We start from the raw sequence: 26,088 nt of genomic DNA, 5'->3' as shown, positions 1-26,088 counted from the left end.
TATAATTATTATTTTTTTTGAATGCCAGGATCAATTCAAATGCAAATGCTGATACGCCATGTTGGCCTGTTTACTGCAGCCTTGCAGTGGACCGATGATTAACTCTAACCAAATACACTGTTTTGGTATAAATGATAATTCACGCATCAGAAGGTTAAGCAGACCAGCAGGATGACGTTGTTTTCCACTAGGAACTTCTACTACCTGACGAGCACTAGGACCCGGATGAGCAGAGATGTGGAGTGGTCTGCACGCGCCCCTGTCAAAAGTGTAGTGTTGGCCACACGCGCGCTGCACAAGATGCTGGTGTACATTACAGTGAGGGGCTGCTGAAGTCTGTTACGGAGTAGGCTACTCAAGAAAACTAGTCTTTTCGACATGGAGATCACCGATTCCACTTGTAAGTAAGATTCGTTTTTCATACGACACTAGCCTTACAGTTATCGTCTTCGAAATAAGTAATAATGGATTATTTTAGCTTTTTATCATTAGGCTGCTAAAGTAAGTCAATCACACATTTCCTGTGCACCTGTGCAGGTGAATCTGATGTTATTACACAATCAGGAGCGTCATGCACTCATGATTTTTGAGGGGGCACTATACAGTATATGGGGGGCACGTGGGGGCGGGGGGGTCATGCCACATGACAATGACACACAGCAGCCACAATAGCACTGTATAACTGATATAGGCTTATGTTTCATTTATTCTTTTCATTTTTATTCGAAATATTTCCGAACGTGTTAACTATATCAGGAAATATCTCGATTCTCTAAAATGTGTAAGTAAATGCGTTTTGCGCCTTTATAGATTATGTTATTTGATCAATAAATGGTGATGGGCAAAGCAGACAAATTGTGTAATCTGTTAACTACACATAGCCTAAAAACCCGACTTTTTACTTAAGTAGCGGATATGGCTGTCATGCCATAAAATATTTTTAATACGACTGACTTTGTATTTAATGTGAATTTATTTAATTACAATATTATAAGTTACTAATTATAACACTTTCATTTAACAGAGAGCAAAGAACATACATTATCAAAGAGCATTTTCATTCAGTCTAGCCAGAGTTCAGGCACTCTCAAAAACTCCCATTAAAATCACTGAAGCTGTTTACACTGTGAAGTGAATATCTTAACTTACATTTGTACACACATCTGCACTTTGTTGTTTCTGATGAGAGAATTCGCAGGATAATTCAGTCAGCGAGCAAGTGAACAAAACACCTCGTTTCAGCGATGACTCATCTGAACGTCTCTGATTGGTCATTGCATTCATTAGCTCAACAGAATCGTGTGTGATTGGTTATAATGCAGCGCTGTACAAACGCGTCTGTCTGGCTCAGCGCCAGCCAGCGAACGCAGATTTGAATTTAGTAGCTGATGATATGACGCACTGAACGATCTAATCACGCTGGTGGGATTGTATCAAACATTAAAAAAAATATTATTCGGCTATTTTTTTGTCTTTTGGATGCTGCATTCAAAATCCACTTGGCTAAGAAATCCGAGATAGATCTCAATTACTTTTTCTCATTTGTTTCTGAATTTCTTTGGATCTCGGCATGATGTCTAGCTTTTGAGGATCTTTTGGTCTACTTCACTTTGTCAGGCAGGTCCTATTTAAGAGATTTCTTGATTGCGAACAGGTGTGGCAGTAATCAGGCCTGGGTGTGGCTAGAGAAATTGAACTCAGGTGTGATAAACCACAGTTTTAACAGGGGGGCAAACACTTCTTCACACAGGGCCATGTAGTTTTGGATTTTGTTTTCCCTTAATAATAAAAACCTTCATTTAAAAACTGCATGTTGTGTTTACTTGTGTTATCTTTGACTAATATTTAAATTTGTTTGATGATCTGAAACATATTAATGTGACAAACATGCAAAAAAAAAAAAGAAATCAGGAAGGGGGCCAACACTTTTTCACACCACTGTATATATGTCTGTGCCAAATAATATGTGCCAATTTTGTTAGCATCATAACTCCTCTTTATGGAAAAGATGTACAATTCCTTAAAAAAACATACTGACATCATAATTACATCATCACCATTTCAGCATGTGAACCCTTCAGGTAGGGGACAATCTTGAATAGTCAACCCTGTTGTTACGATTTTCTACAGTAAATAAAATCTAAAATATATTAATTCTAAAATGTATTTCATCTTAATTGCATACTTTAAATCTATCATGTATAAAAGCTTTAAAGGAACACTCCACTATTTTTGAAAATAGGCTCATTTTCCAACTCCCCTAGAGTTAAACAGTTGAGTTTTACCGTTTTCTAATCTATTCAGCTGATCTCCGGGTCTGACGGTAGCACTTTTAACTGTAGCTTAGCATAGATCATTGAATCGGATTAGACCATTAACATCTCGCTCAAAAATGACCGAAGAGTTTCGATATTTTTCCTATTTAAAACTTGACTCTTCTGTAGTTACATCGTGTACTAAGACCGACGGAAAATTAAAAGTTGTGATTTTCTAGGCCGATCTGTCTAGGAACTATACTCTCATTCCGGCGTAATAATCAAGGAACTTTGCTGCAGTACCATGGGTGCAGCAGGCGCAATGATATTGCGCAGCGCCTGAAAATAGTCCCCAGCATGCTCCCTGTGCAAGCAGGTGGTCACGTTGGTTATGTTGGCAGAAGTTAGCCTATTTTCAGGCTCTACGTAATATCATGTATATTTACTAGCCATATCGTATAGTTCCTAGCCATATCGGCCTAGAAAATCGCAACTTTTAATTTTCCGTCAGTCTTAGTACAAGATGTAACTACAGAAGAGTCAAGTTTTAAATAGGAAAAATATCGAAACTCTTTGGTCATTTTTGAGCGAGATGCTAACGTTCTAATCAGATTCAATGATCTATGCTAAGCTACAGCTAAAAGTGCTAACGCCAGACCCGGAGATCGGCTGAATGGATTTGAAAACGGTAAAACTCAACTGTTTAACTCTAGGGGAGTTGGAAAATTAGCCTTGTGTTCCTTTAATACATAGACTTAAAATTCACCTTTTTAAAATCAAAAGGCTGCTTATATTGACTACAAATTGTTCTTCTCTGTTTAACTCTAGGGGAGTTGGAAAATTAGCCTTGTGTTCCTTTAATAAATAGACTTAAAATTCACCTTTTTAAAATCAAAAGGCTGCTTATATTGACTACAAATTGTTCTTTGCATTTCTTCTGTTTACCTCAAAATGATTTGTTAAAGGCCCAAATGAATATGTCTAATGTAAGGAAAACTGTTTATCAAGAATAATAACAGCAAACTCCTGTTATATTAATACACCTCCTCATTATATTGAAAAAACAAGACCTTTCTCACAAATTGTGACAAATTGTGCATTACTGCTATAAAATATACAAAATATCATCCTTTCATCCTGTATTCTCCATTTCCCTCACTTTCCACTGAGCCAGCTATCAGCTCCTTCATGCTGTTCTGAGCTGGTTGAAGGCCAGTTCAGCATGATATGGCTATGATCTGAAAGAAGACTTCCTTGCCCCTCATGCAGGAAATCCGCTTGAGAATGTGTTCAACTCTGAGTTTGTTTGCATGGATGCCAGGAAAAAACAGCCCATCAGCTACTTGTTGCTGTTTTTAGTTATGGGGGGATTTTGGAAATGCCCATTTAAGTGTTTGCTTGCTTCTTGTTACGAGCATTAGTGGTGAACCTTACACCTTTAAACTTTGTGAAAACTGTAGGGTCTGTGTGCTCTAACCCTATGAATTATTGGTGATTTATTATATGCTACTGCAAAAGTTTGGGGTCAGTAATTTTTACATTTTAAATAAATTTTTTAAAACATTTTTTATATTTTATTATTAGTTTTTATTGAAGTCTCTTGTACTACAAGGCTGCATTTAACTGATCAGAAATACAGTAAAAAAGTATAGTATTGTGAATTATTATTATTACAATTTACAAAAGATTTTGTATTTTAATACAATTTAATGTGTAATTTATTCCTGTGATGCAAAGCTGAAATTTCAGCATCATTACTCCAGTCATCAGTGTCACATGATCCTTCAGAAATCATTCTAATAGGCTGATTTGCTTCTCTAGAATCTTTTGTTGAAAGTGGTTGTGCTGATTGATATTTTTATGGAAACACTATGAATGTTTTTACTGTCACTTGATCAATTGAAATGCATCCTTGCTGAGTATTCTTTTTTTAAAGATCTTACTGACCCCAAACTTTTGAACAGTCCTGTAAGATCATGCCATTTTCATTAAATTAATGCCCCCCCCCCCTAATTGATATTTAATTCACTGATTGATTGATTAACAGCAATTCTAGTCATGACAATATGCTTAATTCCTTTGATGCAAGACTTCATGCAGTCTGGGAGTGGGGGGGTCCTTATGCACATGGCTTACATCTATAAATACCCATGGCCAAAGAGACAAAGGCTTCTCTCTTCTGCAGCTTGTGAGCCTGATGGGTCCGCACAGGCCTGACACTGTCTCTCACTCCAGCATTTCTCGGCCCAAACACAGCCGTCAAGGGCAGCTCTTGTCTATAGAGAAATCACACAGAGTTATTACGATACATAGGGGCCCGAAAGGTCCTTGTGTGTGACCCTGTAGGCCCTTCCACACTTGTGTCCTCAAAGAGTGGAAATCAAAGGCAATCATCACAGGGGCTTGCTGTGGATGACCAATGTATTAACCCCTTAATGAAAGAAGGTCAGATGCTGAGGCCTGGGATAAAGCTGGAAGAGCTTTTCCTAATCAACCTTCCTCAATCCCATTAGTCATGCAAAGTAGCAGCCAAGATATGGGAAGGAGCAGTAATTATAACTGAATGATAAGAATTTCAAGAAAGATTTGCATTTATGTTTTAGGAGTTTTTACTTGTATATAATCTATCTATCTATCTATCTATCTATCTATCTATCTATCTATCTACTGTCTGTCTATCTATCTATCTATCTATCTGTCTGTCTGTCTGTCTGCCTATATGTCTGTCTGTCTGCCTATATGTCTATCTATCTGTCTATCTATCTGTCTGTCTGTCTGCTCTACTGTCTGTCTGTCTGTCTGTCTCTCTGTCTGTCTGTCTGTCTGTCTGTCTGTCTGTCTGTCTGTCTGTCTGTCTGTCTGTCTATCTATCTATCTATCTATCTGTCTATCTGTCTGTCTGTCTGTCTATTTATCTATCTACCTACCTATCTATCTGTCTGTCTGTCTGTATATGTAACTGTATGTCTCTCTGTCTGTCTGTCTGTCTGTCTGTCTGTCTTTTTAACATTCTGTGATATGTTAAACGCAACAAACATTGTTTTCTGGTTAAAAACCTGCAGTTGATACATTTCTTTGAATTGGAATTTAATTCTAAATGGTATACAACCTCATTCTTTTTCAAATTTTTGTTTGAATGTAAATGGCTGTATTGTGGATTCCCAAGATAAAAAAGCAACTTGGTTGTTTGATCTGTAGGTTGACAGATACTGTTTTTTTAGGATTCTGATTATAAAATTACAATTATTACTGAATTGAAACAATAAAACAAATGATTAAAATATTAAAATTTACTACTATAAATGAAATAAGAGTATATTTAAATAATCATGTGTATGCATGTGTTTTATCTATTTTAATCATTTTACATTTTTATATTTAATTTCACATTTTAATTTCAAATTTTCATATTAATAGTAATTATATAACATGAATTACAAAAGATAATATATAAAAATGTAATAATAATTAATTATTATTACTATTAATCTAATCAGTATGTGTGTATATATATATATATATATATATACACACGCACGTTTTATATATAACTATTTATTATATATAATTAATATTTATATAGTTAATAGTTTGTTCTAGTTAATTCTAAATAATCTAATAATGAATAATAATAGATAAATCATTTGAATTTTTTATTTTAATACATTTATTTATATTTGTAATAATTTATCATTTAAAAATGAATTAAAAATCATTAAAAAAAATTATTTAAAAAAACATAATTCAATAATAACATGAATAGTTATTAATTATCTTTAAGATGTTTTGTGAACTATAGTCCCATTCGTTTACTTGGTATTTAATAGGTATTTATGTCGAAATGTTAAGATTAAAATGCTGTGCATTTCTCACCTGACAAAGTAAACATTTATTTATAATTATAATTAATTTATGTGAATAGCATTTGAATATGAATTGTTTCTGTCTGAAAAGTTGTGTAATGGCAGTGTTGGATTTTATAACAAATTACTGATTAGAAAAATGTTCAAGCTAAAAAACTGGCTAGAAATTGGTCAAGCTGATTATCTCTAGTTGGATCACTTAATCTTCTTCATTACATGCGTATATGACTTATAAAAGTGCTGATGAGAGAAGTCTTTATTTTCAGCTGGTCTGTCTTTTGTCACTTTTAACTTAAATACAATGTGTCTTTGGTTTGTGAGAGCCAGCAGACAGCACAGACACATTAAAAGAGCCACTGAAGCAGTCAGACGGGGTTCAAAAGCCTCACATTCCCACACATTACACACGAGATGCACGGCAGCATGTAACTGAGCTGACTGTGCTTAGTTCCACAAACTTGACCCAGTTTCCAGAGAGAAACATGGCCAGCAGAAGACACAGAGGCACAGAGGGTGTTGTGTGGGAACTTGAGTTGCTCGGAAAAGGGACGGGTCGCTCCCTCGCCCGTGTCAGCGAGTGCACACCCAGACAATGGCCCTCTGGAGAGCTGCGGCCCTGGAGTTGTGATTGTGCCGCTCTCAGTACAATAACAGAGTCATCCTACTCTCTGCTCTCTGAGTTTCCGCCTCCTACTCTTCTTCCGCCCCTCTCTTTTTCTTGTTTCCCCTAACGGACACACACACATTCACGTTTCCTGCTCTCTGATAGAGAGGAAAACTCTTAGGAGGAGTTTACTGGCCATTAAGCAAACTCAGTGAAAGACAACTGAAAGATAGCTTATCATTGGCTGTGTGATTTAGAGTGATGCCTTTCGGAGATCTTGCACTCTTTAAGATTTGAAAGTGAAATTTAGTTTGTTTTGGATTTGAGGAAGAAGGATCACAAATTTACAACTGTTTAATAGGGGTGGGCGATATAACTAAAATCTTAAATCGCAGTATGTGTAATTTTATTTCACAGTAACAATATATTTCACAATACAATATATTACACTTTTTGCTTTAAATGAAACATACACTAGTACATATACAATTTAGTAAAAATAAGGCGTGCAATACACTTTATTTTTACTAAATAAAAAAGACAAAAATAATAGAAATAGAAATAAAAATTATACATTGTATAAAGTAATCAAATGTATAAAACACTGCCTATTCTTCACTGTGTAAATTAAATATATATTTCTTTGTATTAAAGTTACAAAAGTGATTTAGTCAAGAGCAGTGAGAGATTTTCTCTCTTCTGTTGTTTGCACATTAACATATATGACAGACACCAGGAATATTAGACTGCTGTCACTTTAAGAGCTGCCCGGATCCAGTATACTGTTACATGCTTTCTTTCTCAGCTGTTTGCAGCTTGTTTATTGAAGATGCAGGACAACCACCTAGCAGTGCATTACAATAGTCCAGTCTAGAGGTCATGAATGCATGAACTAGCTTTTCTGCATCAGAAACAGGTAACATGTTTCGTAACTTGCCAATGTTTCTAAGATGGAAGAATGCTGTTTTTGTAACATGGGAAATATGATTTTCAAAAGACAAGTTGCTATCATAACACCCAGATTTTTGGCTGTAGAGGAAGTAACAGTACATCCGTCTGTTGCAAATTGTAATTTAAGATATTTTTTATGAAATATGAGGGCTCTCTGACCCTCCCATAGACAACAAGGTAACTGCCACGTTCAAGGTCCAGAAAAGTACCAAGATGATCAACAAAGTAGTCCGTGTGACTTCAGCGGTTCAACTGTAAAGTTACGAAGCAACGAGAATACTTTTTTTGCACAAAGAAAACTAAAATAATGACTTTATTCCACATTTTCGTCTCTACTGCGTCACTTGTGGAATGCGTCACTTAAATTGTGTTACGAAGATGAATGTCTTATGGGTTTGGAACAACAGGAGGGTGAGTAATTAATGACAGAATTTTAATTTTTGGGTGAACTAACCCTTTAAGACCTAAATTACTGTGTTTACAAGGATACTTGCTAAGACAGGCATTTTGACACATACAAGTGTGTATTTAACCGTTTAAGGCCTGATGAGCTGCAAATATAACTCTCTCTATGAGCACTGTCTTCACATGCGTGCGCCTCTTTGACAACACTCAGAAACTAAAACAGTCTCTCAAACAGCCGCCCCATATAGTGAAATAAGTTTTTTTTTGCTGCTGATTGCATTCCAACAGCTTAAAATCACTTGTTTTTAAAGCACAAAACGTGTACAAACAATACGTTTTCATGACCACGTAGCACAGCAACATCATGTGAGCATGTAACCGTGATCGAGACGATAGTCCAGACTATATACCGGTTGACAAATTTCTACCGGTTAATCATGTCTACCGGTATATCGCCCACCCCTACGTTTAATATGGAAGTTAATTACTCAGAAAAAGTTCCCATTGTAGCTTCAACTGTAAAAAAAACAAAAATTATTTGTGAAAAATGGAAAAAAGTATTAAAATGTATTTCTATTTTTAAAATGTACATTTTTAATAAATGTTACAGTTTATATATATATTTTTAGCTATAGACTGTAGAGAGTAATGTGGTGGACGGAGAAGAGAGAAAATGAGAGTGAGTGAGAGAGGGTTGATCCAGTGCAGACATCCCCACAGGAATCACACCAATGAGGATGAACTGAGAGAGTCAAAGAGCTCACAAAATCCTCCTCAGCACATCACAGCTCAGTTTTGGTTTTGTCTGAAAATGGTGGGTTTCTCATCTCGTTTAGCCGTTGAGATCGGTGAGCAAATAATTGGTTTGCTTTCTTTATGTCTGTCAGCTCTGTGTTTGTGTATCCTAGGTACTACCAAAAGTCCAGAGTTTTGCGACCTTAGGGAGCGTGATGGATTGTAACGTGGTAGAAGACTAGTTAGGTACGCAGGAGCTAACCCATTAAGGGCCTTATAGGCAAGTAATAATATTTTGTAACTGATACAGAACTTAACAGGTAGCCAGTGCAGAGACTGTAAAATTGGGGTAATATGATAATATTTTCTTGACCTGGTAAGGACTCTAGCCGCTGCATTTTGGACTACCTGAAGCTTGTTTATTGAAGATGCAGGACAACCACCTAGCAGTGCATTACAATAGTCCAGTCTAGAGGTCATGAATGCATGAACTAGCTTTTCTGCATCAGAAACAGGTAACATGTTTCGTAACTTGCCAATGTTTCTAAGATGGAAGAATGCTGTTTTTGTAACATGGGAAATATGATTTTCAAAAGACAAGTTGCTATCATAACACCCAGATTTTTGGCTGTAGAGGAAGTAACAGTACATCCGTCTGTTGCAAATTGTAATTTAAGATATTTTTTATGAAATATGAGGGCTCTCTGACCCTCCCATAGACAACAAGGTAACTGCCACGTTCAAGGTCCAGAAAAGTACCAAGATGATCAACAAAGTAGTCCGTGTGACTTCAGCGGTTCAACTGTAAAGTTACGAAGCAACGAGAATACTTTTTTTGCACAAAGAAAACTAAAATAATGACTTTATTCCACATTTTCGTCTCTACTGCGTCACTTGTGGAATGCGTCACTTAAATTGTGTTACGAAGATGAATGTCTTATGGGTTTGGAACAACAGGAGGGTGAGTAATTAATGACAGAATTTTAATTTTTGGGTGAACTAACCCTTTAAGACCTAAATTACTGTGTTTACAAGGATACTTGCTAAGACAGGCATTTTGACACATACAAGTGTGTATTTAACCGTTTAAGGCCTGATGAGCTGCAAATATAACTCTCTCTATGAGCACTGTCTTCACATGCGTGCGCCTCTTTGACAACACTCAGAAACTAAAACAGTCTCTCAAACAGCCGCCCCATATAGTGAAATAAGTTTTTTTTTGCTGCTGATTGCATTCCAACAGCTTAAAATCACTTGTTTTTAAAGCACAAAACGTGTACAAACAATACGTTTTCATGACCACGTAGCACAGCAACATCATGTGAGCATGTAACCGTGATCGAGACGATAGTCCAGACTATATACCGGTTGACAAATTTCTACCGGTTAATCATGTCTACCGGTATATCGCCCACCCCTACGTTTAATATGGAAGTTAATTACTCAGAAAAAGTTCCCATTGTAGCTTCAACTGTAAAAAAAACAAAAATTATTTGTGAAAAATGGAAAAAAGTATTAAAATGTATTTCTATTTTTAAAATGTACATTTTTAATAAATGTTACAGTTTATATATATATTTTTAGCTATAGACTGTAGAGAGTAATGTGGTGGACGGAGAAGAGAGAAAATGAGAGTGAGTGAGAGAGGGTTGATCCAGTGCAGACATCCCCACAGGAATCACACCAATGAGGATGAACTGAGAGAGTCAAAGAGCTCACAAAATCCTCCTCAGCACATCACAGCTCAGTTTTGGTTTTGTCTGAAAATGGTGGGTTTCTCATCTCGTTTAGCCGTTGAGATCGGTGAGCAAATAATTGGTTTGCTTTCTTTATGTCTGTCAGCTCTGTGTTTGTGCTCTGCTGACAGAACTGCAAAGGCGTTTGGAAATCTGCATTGTGAATTATATGGGTTCTCCTTTGTTGTCAAACAACCAGGAAGGTTCCAGTCCTATAGAGTAATATTATATTTCATTGATTGAACCACTTAATCGTTTGAAATGCATGTTTTAAATAATATGCACTTAGATGTTTATTCGGGAATATATGTTTTAATTTATCTAGAATGATCAGATTTGTGGACTTTCGTTGTTGTTGTTGTTTTAAAACTGATTAGACTTACTATGATTAGAATGTTTGTACATAGATGATGTTTAGTTGTGTCCCAAATGAAGCGCTATACAACTATGCACTTATTCTGTGTACTTATTATTAGTGCTGTCAAAAGATTAATCGCGATTAATCACATCCAAAATAAAAGTTTTTGTTTACATAATATATGTGTGTACTGTGTATATTTATTATGTATATATAAATACACACACATGCATGTATATATTTAAGAAAAATATGTTATGTTTATATATTAAATATATTTATATATGATAGATTTTATATGAATATCAATATATACATGTAAATATTTTCAGAATATATGCTGTATGTGTGTGTTTTTATGTATGCATAATAAATATACACAGTACACAAACATATATTTTGTAAACAATAACGTTTATTTTGGATGCGATTAATCGCGATTAATCGTTTGACGGCACTACTTATTATATAAGGTTATTTTATCATCCAACATCAGAGTCTTCCACACTTTTTTTCAGGAACTTAATTGCATCATCTGGACATTTGAAATGCACTTTTTCTTGCTGCAGTGCGAACACACTAATCACACTAAAAACGGCATAGAATTGTGCATAAGTATGCAAATTGGGATGCAACTTTTGTTTCTTCATCAGAACAGATTTAGATACATTTAGCATTACATCACTTGCTCACCAAAGGATCCTCTGCAGTGAATGGGCGCCGTCAGAATGAGAGTCCAAACAGCTGATAAAAACCTCACTATAATCCACAATCAATTAAAGTCTTGTGAAGTGAAAAGCAGCGTGTTTGTTAGAAATAAATCCATCATTTAATTCAGAGGATCCATTGGTGTTCTCCAGATGAAGAAACAAACTCATCTACATCTTGGATGTCAATTGTCAGCAAATTTAAATTTTTGGGTGAAATATAGTATTCCTTAAAAATGGCACAACACAAAGTCACCTAGTAATAGAAATCAGTGGTGTTATTTTCACTGAAGTACATTTGTGGCCTCATACCACTGTTTATCTTGCATCATCTTACACAGGATAGTTTTTTTTGTTAAAGAGCACATTTTTACAGCCCTCTAAGTAAATATGCTGACATAAGTTCTCTTACATTCGTCACTGTTTCATTGACCCTCACTCTAAAATGTATAAGTAACGAGTAATGCTAAAATGTAATATTTAATGTAGACTATATTGTTTAATATTTAGCCTAATTATTACTAAGCAGCTTTTAACTGCACTATTTTCAGATACTATTTATATTATCATTAATATGTTTAACATGGACTCTGTTACATGTACTGTAGATCGCACATTTGCATACCAAGAAATATTAAATGAACAGGATGATCCTCAAAATAGAAGTGCAAGCTCAGAAAAGATCCTTTATTTTGAATTCCCCCTGTTTGCTTAGCGGTTTGCAACCTCTGCTTCAAAGCAGTGTTTGTTTTCAGAGCGGTGAGGGTCTAGAAAAGAAAGATCATGAGCTATGCAACAGGTTTTTTGATCTGGTCCAGACAGATAGAAAAAAAACTCTGTCAGGGCAAATGCGAAAGGAAGGTCACATATTGCAGTAATTACTTGTGGCCAAGAATAATAATTCCTAGATCAGCAAAGCTAAATGTGTGGCAGGTAGCCTTGAAAAGAGGCTTTTCTTTTCCCATCCCTCTCTTTTGAACAGAGTCCGGGTGTGGTGTGAAGTGCTTACATGTGTTTCTGTATGAAAGAAACGAGTTGTCAGGTACTTACCACTGCTTTCTATTCACTAGCATGAAAGATGTGTGACTCTGATCTCTTTAATCTGTTTCCCAGCTAACAGGGAACGTTCTTAGAACTTTGGCTAATGTTCTGGCAAAGTTTTCTTAAAGTTATTAACAAACTTCTTCCAGTTATGTTAATAGAACATTTGATCAAGGTTATCTGGTCTTTAATAACGTTCTCAGAACGTTAACTCAAAAACATTTATTTTTAGATTGTTAATTTTTTTTGAACATTTTAGTTGGATGATCATCTAATGTTTTTTTTTTTTTAAATATTACTACTTATTAGTTTCAGAAGGTTCAGTGAACATTCAAAAAGTAACATTAGGGTGATTAGAAAGATACATTCATCATTCTCAAAGTGCAATCAAATGGAATCAGTGTCATATGATTATATCAGAGAGTGAGCCTCGTGTATGTCACCGTTTACTGAAACTGCTTCAGGTGACTTCGATTGAACTGGGTTTGCCAGAATGCAACTGGCAAGAGAAGACTGAGAGTAAGCAGATGTATCATGAGCAGTGGTGTAGCCTAGTTTTTTTGTAGTGTCATACTCACCGTCCCACAGCGACACCCCATAAGCACCACCACACTCACTATTTCATACAATATGCATCTATGTAACTGAGAGCATTCTGAAAGACTGCTTATGTGATATCAACATGTCAATTTATTATAAGCAACAGAAGACTTTAACCGCCAATGACATTTACAGCTGGGGAGACTGGACTGATTTCTTACTGTTTAGTGTTAATCATTTAACTCAGCCAGTTACATTTATCTTAAGAATATGGTCCCTGGAGAATAGGTTTTATCAGTTGGCAATTTTCAATGCACATTTAAGAGTGCCTGTTTTTAAATTCAGTCCACAAGGTTGGTCAGGAGTTCTCATCTCTCTAATCGTCTGCAACAAGGAGATATAAACATTGTATTCGGTTTAACTGCTGTAGACACATGTGTGTTATCTCTCCCCTTCTCTCGCATTCACTGATCCACCACACTAACATTACTTAAGTTATTAGCTATGTTGCCTTGAGAAAGCCAACATACTGTTATACTATTTAAACGTATTCTTCTTCTTCTGAGACCAATAATTTTCAACTGTACTGTATATCCTTCTAGGGCTTTAATACAGGCACCAAACTCGTCAGAGACATTGGACCTGATCTGTAGTTTGTTTCTATATCTTTTCTAGCTGATAAGACTTAAAGTTTTCTATAAATAATTATCAAAAATCAAAGATTTCCCATAGACTTGCATTGGCTGAGCAAAAATGCCCTCTCTAGAGGACAACTGCAGTCCACTAGAGGGTGCCACAGGATAAGAAATCTTTCAACTCCCTTCATTTACTTTCGTTTTCAGACAGTTCAATTTACAAATAATTGCATTCTTTTCCTTTATGCCGCCAAGCAAAGCTAACATATTTGATCATGACCATGTCAGGTAGGCAAGGCAAGGCAAGGCAAGTTTATTTATATAGCACATTTCATACACAATGGTAATTCAAAGTGCTTTACACAAAAGAAAAGAAAGAAAAAAAAATAATCACAACAATAAAACAAGGAATTTAAAAACTTTGAAAATGATAAAAAAAAATGTATTTAAGAGGTTTAAAATGAATTTAAAACAGTTAAGAATAGAAAACGATTATACATAAAATATAGTGCAATCAGTTCGGACATTGCACAGTGCTCATTCAATAAATGCACAGCTAAACTATCTGTGTGTCCAGTGACTATCTGATGTCCAGAGGCCAGTGTGAAAGACGTTCGGTACAGTTGACTGATCTGTCACTGCTCCGATGGGGCCACTGGTGCGTCCTCACGAAATGTAATCATTTGCACACTTTTTAAGCAACAAGAGTTGCGCAATAGCACTCGTCATCAACAGAAACACTGCGTGATTTTCAAGAAGTAGGTGCTTCACAACATGGATGGGGTGAATTTATGAATGAACGTGTGAAAGTTCTGTTACAAAATGATGATGTTACGTATCCTCGTGCTTTTTTTAAGTGGGCATACGGAAATCCTTCACCTTTCCTAGTGGGTATACGGCGTATACCTGCGTATCACGTAGACTACACCACTGATCATGAGGATAAAAAAATGAAATTGACTGCCAACAAGCAGTGAACAATTATTTACTCACTTTGAACATAAAAATTTATTGAAAATAACAAGAAGTCATTTTAAAATGAGCACAGAAATAGCAATATATTATATCTGGCTATGATAACTGACAGGAGTGAACTTATTTACTCTTTTTACAAATAAAATATTGAAATAATTAAACTATTTTAAATAATGACATTATTTTTAAACTTACATTATAAATAAATATTTTTAAATGATCAATATTATTTTCCTTTTTTAACCCTCCGTTTTGGAATTGTTATTGCATATTATCAAGCTGACATTTTATTTATAATCAGTTCTCATAACATTAAAAATTACATTTTTCAGAGTCTCTTAGACCCCAAAGAGAACAAGTATTAAATCACCAGTAAATGTCAATCAGCATTTTAAAACCAGCATCTAACTATATTTTTCAGGGCCAGAAATTCAAGCTACTTTTCCTCGGGTTTCCTTCCAAATATGAATAATGAGATATGTCCACACCTACAGACAACCATTATAAATGCTGGTGCATTGTTGACTAGCTCTATATACGTGAATGCTTATTCCAGGACATTCTAAAAATGTTGTTTCTCTTTAGGGGGTTTCTTGTTTCCTGTGTTTGTTAGGCCATTCATAACAGTGCAGCTATTGTTCACCATGCACAGATCTGGAAGAGCACTACCATAAGAAATCAATTCAGGTCATACCCCTGTCTTTGCTTGTTTATTGCATTAAACCTTCAGGATATCATGTTTGGCATTTTGGCAAGGTTTCCTCAACAAACAGCCAAAGAAATCAGATGTCCAACAGCTGAGGCTTGCCTCATGACAGATTTTAAAAAGGTCAAATGAGCTGAATGGAAATGCCGTTACACGATTAGAAAATAAATAAAAGTTAATATAAAAGTTGCTTAAGTATTTAGATCACCTGATGTATATAAATGCAACAGGGCCCAAAAGTCTAGTGATTTTCCCATGCAATCTTCTGCAAACATGTTTCTGATCCCTGATCCTGTCCTTGTCTTGAATCTCTGCAGATATGGAGCACCTGGTGAAGGAGCTGAGTTTGCTTCTCAAGCTGCTGGAGAACGAGAGCATTAGTTCAGCCACAGCAGAGAAGATGAGTGTGGTCAGAAACTTGGTCAAACAGCTGCAGCCATCCGGTGAGATTGAGCAGCAAATACATAACAGCTGAGCAGAAACGCTTGACCAAGGCCCCACTGAAGAGATCCACACATTCATAATTATAGCAACGTCAAAGTATTTCAGACAGCACAGTTACTCTGAGCCTAAAAATGTTACTCCAAAAAATTATAGGAATAAAGTGTATGTTATGATTGACATTCTGTTTTGTATTTCATATAAGAATTTATGTATGAAGGGTAAATCACATTTGTAATATTGCAAATTAATTCAATTATGTTTGTTTATTTCATAGTAAATGGATCTGACTTAATATACATAAACACGTCTCTCTATGGAAATGGTACCAGCTTTGTTGAATCATTGTTTGAAGAATTTGGTGAGTTTATTGCTGTGTTTACTCGACGTTCATTTGTGCAAATCATTCCCATTTTTTTCTGAATTTAGTTTTGCGAAACAGTGCCTAAAACGTTGTTATACATAAATACTTCTAGTAGGTGCTGCTAAAAATAGCAGAAAGAATGGCAGCTTTGTTTGCGTTATAATCATATTTCCAGGATGTCATATGAATTGCATGTGTCGTAATTGTTCAGTTTTGATGTTTGTTCTCAGACTGTGACCTGCAGGATCTCAGGGACTCGCCCGAAGAGATGAAAGATGTGGAGCAAGACGAGGCATCCAAGCACCCGCCCACAAAATCGGTACAAAAATATATATGAAATACAAAAACATAAAAAAGAGTCATTTTATTCAGCGAGGATGCATTCAATTGATCAAAAGGGACAGTAAAGACATTTGCAATGTTACAAACTATTTGTATTTCAAATAAATGCTGTTCTTTTAATTGTTCTGTTCATCAAAGAATCCTGAATCCTGAAATGTATCACAGTTTCCACAAAGTTATTAAGCAGCATAACTGGTTTCAACATTGATAATAATAAGAAATGTTTCTTGAGCATCGAATGATGATTTCTGAAGGCTCATGTGACACTGAAGACCAGTCATGGCTTGCTGAAATAAATGACATTTTAAAATATATTCAAATAAAAAAATAATAATAATATTTCACAACTCTTGTTACTGTATTTTTGATCAAACAAATGCAATCTTTAAAATGCAAGTGTTAAAAAATCGTACTGACCAAAACGTTTGAGCACTAGTCTACGGCAGCTAAAATAAATATGAAAATTAATTCACTATTAAAATGATAATAGTCTTTTAGACAGAAAAATCATTTTATTTTATTTTAAAGCATGCGACTTTGAATTTGTTAATAATTGTTTTTTCCAGAGTCCCACAGACACACCTCCTCCCCTTCCTACCACACCTCCTCCTGATGATTACTATGAAGAAGCTGTCCCGCTCGGAACGGGCACAACGCCCCAGTATATAACTACTCGCAGTAAGTGCAAACATATTCAAGCCTAAGAAGGCACAATAACAGCCATTTATGAAACCTAACACAGTGTGCTTATTTATCAGGTAACTCCAGCCCTCCAAACTCAATAGAGGATGCTTATTATGAAGATGCTGACAACAATTACCCAACAACTCGACTGAACGGGGCCAGCAAAAACTCCTGTAAGGAACCTGTGCTGTTTGTTATGCTTGTGCCTATCAAAATGTGCTAGATTAGTTTTAATATATGTTGATGTCAACAGACAATGATTCAGATGCACTCAGCAGTTCTTATGAGTCCTACGATGAAGAGGATGAGGAAGCTAAAGGCAGAGCGAGGACACACCAGTGGCCTACAGAGGAGAGTCCAGATGGTCAAATCAAAGACTGCCGCAAATGTGCATTCCTGCTTCGCAAGAAACGCTTCGGTCAATGGGCTAAGCAGCTAACAATAATTCGCGAGAACAGACTTCAGGTGAATCGCACTGGAACTGTTAAAAAAAAGGGAGACAATCTAACATCTGGTCAATTTGGCAAGCTCTAAACATAGAATTTGTTCTCCACAGTGCTTCAAGAATCCCAAAGATCGTTCTCCACACATTGACCTCCCCCTGAATCTCTGCAATGTCATCTACGTGCCTAAAGATGGACGCCGCAAGAAGCACGAGCTTCGTTTCTCCATGCCGGGGGGAGAGGCGCTAGTGCTGGCTGTACAGAGCAAAGAACAGGCCGAGAGCTGGCTCAAGGTGCTTCATCACAATATATGACATAATATAAAGGCTATTTGCAAATTAAAACAAGTTGAAATTATTTTATGTGAGAAGTAAGAGATGAAAGTCATGCACAATTATGAACTTGGAAATATCAGAAATGTAAAAATAGTGATTTCCAGGCCTGACATTTTTTTATTGTGAATGTAATGCTCAACAGTGTTATTTTAGTATTGTTTATATACTATTATAGCATTTATTAATATTTTATTTAGCTTTTATTTATATATTTTCAGCTTTCATTTTAATTTTAGTTGCTTTTGTCCTTCACATATATATATATATATATATATATATATATATATATATATATATATATATATATATATATATATATATATATAATTTATCTTTAATTTATTTACATTTTTCAATTTTTCAATTCCCTGCCAATTTTTCAGTTAGTTGGCCACATTTCTAAGTTTAGTATTTACATTTTATTTTATTTTAGCTTTATGTCAATTAATGAAAAATATTTTGAATAGGTTTAGTTTTGGTTAGCAGTAACACGACTGGTGCTCGACTCTGAAATATTTCTTTGCCTAGAAATGTATCTTTGACAGTACATTATCGACGAAATTATAAAAAAATAAATACATTTATTAGTAAGTTGGTTATCAAAAAAAAGTGGAAATTAATTAGTCGAAAAGTGTGGGAACTCTTGAAGTCATTTTCCTCTGACAATCATACAGCGTTTAGGGCTCATTATGCAAAACCAATCAGGATCAAGGATTAATCACACTAAAACTGATCACTGTATATAGCAGTCATTCTTGTAAACTTATTCACTTTAATGTTTTGACTGTTTTCAGATTTCATAGTGTCATGGTATCTGAATAAATCTGGTTCTGACAGATTTTCTCTGTATGACTCTCTTCTGTTAACTCTATGTAGGTCATTCAGGAAGTAAGTAACCTGGCAAACAGCATTAATGGAAAAGAGAGTTCATCCTCTCCGATGATACTGCGAAAACTAGAGCTGGATAAGGTAAGGCTGAACAGTTTACTAGCATCCTGTAGCCCAGAGTACACTAAATGGCTAACTTTGACTGTTTTCAGATTTCATAGTGTCATGGTATCTGAATAAATCTGGTTCTGACAGATTTTCTCTGTATGACTCTCTTCTGTTAACTCTATGTAGGTCATTCAGGAAGTAAGTAACCTGGCAAACAGCATTAATGGAAAAGAGAGTTCATCCTCTCCAATGATACTGCGAAAACTAGAGCTGGATAAGGTAAGGCTGAACAGTTTACTAGCATCCTGTAGCCCAGAGTACACTAAATGGCTAACCTATACTGATCACGATGTTAACATGAACATAACCAGCGTGGTGATCCCTATAATTGCTCTGTCTGTTTCTTGGTCATTGCAGATGATGTCACCAGATAAACATACTTCTGATTCTGACAGCGCAGCCAATGGAGACGTCACCCGTGAGATCTGTGAGAACGGTATGGACACAATCGATCAGCTTCTTTGCTTAGCGAATGCTTTTGGGGTCAGAGTCGGTTTTCCAGGTGTAGAGCGTTTCCTCTAGTTAGTTCTGTGATCTGATGTAATGCTGAAACAATGGCGTTAGGAGCTCAGGAAGGATGTAGCTGCTCTGTTGTTTTTGATGAGGTTAAAGTTTGTCCCTTTTGGTATGTCACATCCTTCTTTTTTTCCTCCTTTTTTTAGGTTTTCTATTGGTATACACATTATATTGGTAATTTTATGTCATATCAGCCGATGTTAGAAATTGTTTTTATTTATCATTATTGGACAAATATTGAAACTGTATCTGTGCATGCCATGTCATCGAAAACTCACCTGAAGTTAATAACATTAATAATTCATTAAAACTGTTAAATGTTATTTTTTAGCAAATCTCAAAATGATTATACATTTTTCATACTGTATATTATGTTGTGATCTCTAAATTCAGTAGCATTTAAATAAATTGATTTATATATTTTATTTTTATTTATACAAAATAGTATCAAATTTGAATATCAGCCATTTACTAGTTTTCATCTAAAACATAAAAATAGTTATCAGTTTATTGGTATCATCTAGATTTTTAATAGTGTGTACCCCTAGTTTTGTTAAGTTCAAAAAATGAAATGAAAAAAAAAAACCGGCAGCTAAAAGTTTTATTAGCAACTTAGTATTTGTAAATGATAGAAAAAGTCATGGAAACTTTTTTGGGACGTCATGGGACGTTTTTTTTTATCCCTAAATTCACTTGTAACATTTCAAATGATTGATTTTATTGTTTTAATAATGTTTTAATGTTTAATAACGACTTATTTGGACAAAATAGTATAGAATTAACCATTCAGCCATTTATCGGTTAAAAAAAAACATACACAAACAAAACCAAATTAAACCCTGCGACTCGTGACGATACATTGATGTGTAAAGACACAAAACGATCGGTCTGTGCAAGAAACTGAACAGTATTTATATAATTTTTTACCTCTGATTCACGCAATGTCCGAACTGTTCAAACTGTCCTGAGCGCATCCTCCTGAGCACGTTCTCAACAGTAGGAGCGTGAGGCATCTACTACTTCTTCTTGCTTTACGGCGGATCGCAGACTTGGAGTGTCAATGGTTATAAGTGCATTACCGCCACCTATCTCTCAAGTGGACCATTGACACTCCAAGTCTGCGATCCGCCGTAAAGCAAGAAGAAGAAGAAGATGCCTCACGCGCCGGCTGTCGAAGACGCTCTCAGGAGGACGCACCGCCGTTCAGGACAGTTCGGACATTGCATGAATCAGAGGTAAAAAAACAATATAAATACTGTTCAGTTTCTTGCACAGACCGATCGTTTTGTGTCTTTACACATCAATGTATCGTCACGAGCCACAGGGTTTAATTTGTTTTGTTTGTGTATGTTTTTTTTTACTCTCAGAAAGCCGTGATTCCCATTCACCTCCATTATAAGACTGACAGACTGCAACGGTTTGTGTTAAAAATCTTGGATGCCCTGGGGGTTAGCAGATAAACATCAAATTTTCATTTTTGGGTGAACTATCCCTTTAAGTATGCTGTTTTTTCCTTAACACTGCAAACAAAGGAAGTCAATGGCATCTTCGTTAATAGAATCCAAACATTTGTTTCGTGTCTTGTCCTTGCACTTTATACATCCTCTTATGATGCTTCCTGTGCTTCTTCCTGTAGGGAAGGGCAAAAAAGGGACATTCTCTGAGCTGACTGGATCTATGAGTCGAGCTGCTGGCAGAAAAATCAACCGCATCATCAGTTTCTCCAAGAAGAAGCCACCCCTGCCGGGCGAAACCAGCACGCTTTCCCACCTGGATGACAATCCCCGTTGTGGTGAGGGGACATAAATCCACTTTCCCTCCACTGTTGATCTTTTTCATCTTTTGAGACGTTCCTTCAAGTCTCTGATAGTTTCTTATTTTTTGCTAGGTTACTTGAATGTCCTGGTCAACCAGTGTTGGAAGGAGCGCTGGTGTTGTGTGAGAAATGGGACTCTGTATCTCCATAAGGACAGAGGGGACATTCACACCCATGTTAGTGCATTAGCCCTCAATGGTGTAGACGTCTTACCCGGTCTTGGACCCAAACATCCTTTTGCCTTCCGCATCATGCGAGCGAGCACAGAAATAGCTGCCCTGGAGGTAATAAAATTGATCTTTGTTACATTGTGAGATCTTTCATTAAAAAAGGTGTGATTTTGTAATACAATCAACCTCAGGCGAGCTGTTCTGTGGAGATGGGCCGCTGGCTGGGGGTTTTGTTGGCTGAAGCAGGCAGCGCTACCACCCCTGAGGCATTGCATTATGACTATGTGGATGTGGACACCATCAGCAGCATCCAGAGCGCAGCACGACACTCTTTTCTGTGAGTAGAGATGAGGATATTTAGCTTGTTCCAGTTTGGATGTGTAAAGACGTTCACTCAGATTTGTAGTATTTTCATGATAATTCTTGTTTTATTACATTTTTATGCCATAGGTGGGCGACCTCCTCTAGCAGCACCTCCACAGATCCACGGACTTACGACGAAGTTCCCTATGAAAGCGTGTTGGTAAGGTGTTCAGTTAAAAATGCATCACATTTTTTGGTAACACTTTAGTATAGGGACCAATTCTCACTTTTAACTAGTTGCATATTAGCATGCCTATTATTAACATACTGGCTGTATTAATACTTATAAATCACATATTCTGCATGAGAATATTCTACATTCCTAATCCTACCCAATACCTAAACTTAACAACTACCTTACTAACTATTAATAAGCAGCAAATTAGGAGTTTATTGGGGCAAAAGTCATAGTTAATGTTGCGTTAATAGCGAGAAATGGACCTTCGAATAAAGTGTGACCATTTTTTTTTTTGGGGGGGGGGGGTATTTTGTGGTGTTTTGTAAAATCATACACCTCAGCAACAGTAAAGACTATTCTATTTCAAATAGATGCTGTATATTTGAAAAAATTATCACTGTTTTCACAAAATTAAGCAGCGGCATTAATAATAAGAAGAAGAACATGAAGGATCATGTTACACTGAAGACTGGAGTAAAATGTCTGCTGAAAATTCAGTATTGCCATTACAACAAATTACATTTTAAAATATATTCAGATAGATCTTAAAGTTATTTGAAATAACTTTTCACAATATTGTTGTTTTTACTGTATTTTATCAAATAAATGCCTTGATGAGCATAATAGATAAATAAAAGAGATAAATAAAAAAATATTTTAAAATTGTATTGACCCCAAACATTTGAACGATAGTGTACATTCTTGGCATTCATGATCTAAGAGTGTTATAAAAACTGGCATTATATGACATTTGAAAAGAACGTTTCAGCCCATTTGGGTGTTGTTTCTGGACTTAGCCATGATTAACCACAGTTCTCTCAAAGTTTTAGTGAATTTTTTAATTATCCTGAAAGGCAGCAACAAACATGTCTTGCTGTTTTATTCTCTGCTTTACTTCCTAAAATATTTTTTGTAGCACCATTACTTTATTTGTTGGGAGGTTAAGTTGTGCAACTGACTTTCTTATGTCTAGTCAGCTACAAATGTCATTGCAAGCATGTTCCTTTATAAAAGGGAACTTTTGAGGAAATCTTTAAATAAGCACATTGTGTAATGCTGAAGTAAATACTATCATACTGGAAGGCAAGAATGTTGGATGTTTACCGAAAGCATTGTGTTTGTGTTTCCACACAAACTGTAATTTCTCCTAATTTTTTTCCCTCTACTCTGTCTCTCTTCCACCCGCAGGTAGATGAAAATCAGTCTAAACTGAAGCGTTATTCCTCTATGTCCAGTATGGACACAGCCAAGGGTGATACACAGATCACAGTGAAGCGACACGGTTCCTGTAAGTTGTTTCCACTGGAAATATGGAAAGACGAGGGCAGAAGAAGATGCACGACGGTATCTCAGTGAGAAAGAGCAGCTTGAGAAAGAAAAAGAAGCAATCAGGAAGAGTCTGCTGTCACTGCGCTCAGAAAAGAGGGCGGTGAAGGAAGAGCTGAAAAAGGCGACTGGTGAGAGAATTGACTTGTTTGAATGCTATTTAATAACATGCAAGGTGGTTTGTCACACTTTTTGCAGTATTTGGCGCCACCTGCTGGCAATATCCTCAGTAATGGGAGCTGTTCATTTGATGTGATATGTTTTGTACATGTGTGCATCAGATAAACAGCAGAAAGCCATGGAGCAGCATCTGGCCCAGCTGGAGGAAAGCTGCCGTCAGAAGGAAGCTGAGCGAGTGGACCTGGAGCTGCGACTTACGGAGGTGAAGGACAAACTGAAAAAGTCTCTGACTGGAGGAATGCTGGGGGCGCCTGTGGAAGGCAAACCCACCATTAAGGTACCTGCATTCTTGACTCTTAATATGCTTTTCCCTCAGATGAACCTGATTTTACAATGAAATTAATTCGTATCTTAATACCTGTAGGTTCCAGGCCAAAAAAAGGAAGATATTTACAATGGTGCCACTGTGCCGGTCAATTGTGCTTCTGAAATGAAGAAACGCCCCCCGTCGATATATGCATCCACCAAAGGAAATGTCATGCAGAAAGCCAAGGTATACAGTCGCATAAATATTCAATGAAATATTCAAAACCAGTGTTTGGTGTAATGCATTAACAAGTAACGTGAGTTATGTAATCAGATTACTTTTTTTCAAGTAACTAGTAAAGTAATGCATTTACAAAAAAAATATTTGAGTTACTTTTTCAAATGAGCAACACCGGTTACTTTGTTTTCCCATTTATTGACTGACAGCTCTCCTATCCCCATGTTGAGAGAAATCGGGAGTAAGTGCAGAGGCGCGTTTAAAATGTTTAAAATGTGAACATGCATTTACTCATCTCACTTGCACATGCAAACTCAGAATATGATGTGAACCTGCACTAATTAAATATGTTAAATGACAAATGTCCTTTATGTATTTAATCCCATTTTAATTAACCAGTGTCTTTGCTACTGACCTTATATGATCCAAATCAACCATAATAATAAGCAAAAATGACTTTAGAAAAAAATTGTTTCATCGTTTCCTTTTTTAATTGCCGAAGAGTGTTGTACTTTCTTCTCCTGCATCCTATTCTTCATGCAATTCGGAATAGCAGCACAGCTGAAAGATTTGTTTGAGCGGCTCCCTCTACTTACAGATGTGAAGTTACATTTCGTTCAGCCTGAGGCCTATTCGTTTAACTTTTAATGCAAAAGGGATTTTACATTTGCCAAAAATATCACCTTTTATATTAAAAACAAACAAGTAGGCCAGCCCAGATGAGAAAAGGTTAGTAACGTAGCGCATTACTTTCCAAGTAACTAAGTATCGCATTTCGTTTTAGGGAGTAATGCATTACTTTTAAAAGTAACTTTCCCCAGCACTGTTTTAGAACTTATGGTGATGATTGAGATTTATAAATGTGATCATGTTGTATTCTGTTCTTATGTGTTATTTTAATCTTTTTTTGTTCTGTTTTATTTTTTTATTAGGAATGGGAGTCAAAGAAAGTGAAGTAATTATAAGAGGAGTCTGAAGATCTGTGGCTTTGGTTGGAGTGTTAAAGGAATAGTACACCCAAGAATAAAAGTATGCTAAACTTTTACTCTCAGACCATCCAAGACGTAGATGAGTTTGTTTCTTGATCATAACAAATTTGAGGAAATATAGCTTTACATCACTTGCTCACCAATGGATCCTTTGCAGTGAATGGGTGCCGTCAGAATGAGAGTTTCAACAGCTAATAAAAACATCACGATAATCCACAAGTAATTCACACGACTCCAGTCCATCAATTAACATCATGAGTACACAAGGGCATGAGTCCATTTTCAGCAGTTTTTATTTTTGGTTACACTATTCCTTTTTAAGCAAAGAAGAGATTGCATCTGTGATCATCCTGTCTGTCCACTACACTGCACTTATGCACGGGACAGTTGACCATATTTGAAGGTAGTCTGTAAATAAAAAGGAATGTTAAATAAAAAAATTGCATGAAGATGGCAAGGATAAGGGAATGTTCAGGAAACAAAAGTGTTTTATAAACACCTATTTGTTTAATACAACAGTTAAAATAGGTGCCTGAATTATATGAAAATTGTGTTTTGTTTTGTCTTTTCACATCTTACTGTATAATACCACAGGATACTTGTGTGGCCTTCCTGCTGACTTCTTTGTGCTGTTTTGAGATAAAGTGTTAATGTCTCTGCGTCCCTATGCACTTATACACTATGTACTTATGCACTATGTACTCAACCATGTAGTGTATGAATTATATAAGGTTATTTTGGTCTGATAGCCCCTCCCCCTTCACTACGTAATTAAAGCTGCGACAGTTGAGTGCATGTAGTGTTCAACATTCCGCACATATTTAAATGCATCATCCGGGTGTTTATAGTGCACTTTTGTTCTTTTTGGAATTTTCAGTGAACACACTACACACTATTTATACTACAAAACGTCATAGAATAGTGCATAAGTACGCGATTTGGGACGCACC

The 26,088-nt window shown here is 36.0% G+C and overlaps 1 pseudogene; it reads left to right on the top strand.

Moving 5' to 3' along the window:
* Window positions 1-268: 268 nt before the first annotated feature.
* LOC107590034 (actin filament-associated protein 1-like 1) lies at window positions 269-25,323 on the top strand (annotated as a pseudogene).
* Window positions 25,324-26,088: the final 765 nt, after the last annotated feature.

The sequence above is a fragment of the Sinocyclocheilus grahami genome, unplaced genomic scaffold (assembly GCF_001515645.1).
Source record: "Sinocyclocheilus grahami isolate Dianchi unplaced genomic scaffold, SAMN03320097.WGS_v1.1 scaffold124.1, whole genome shotgun sequence".
NCBI classification, from domain to species: Eukaryota; Metazoa; Chordata; class Actinopteri; order Cypriniformes; family Cyprinidae; genus Sinocyclocheilus; species Sinocyclocheilus grahami.
The sequence above is the reverse complement of the archived record's forward strand: the minus strand, read 5'-3'. Positions and strand labels throughout refer to the sequence as shown.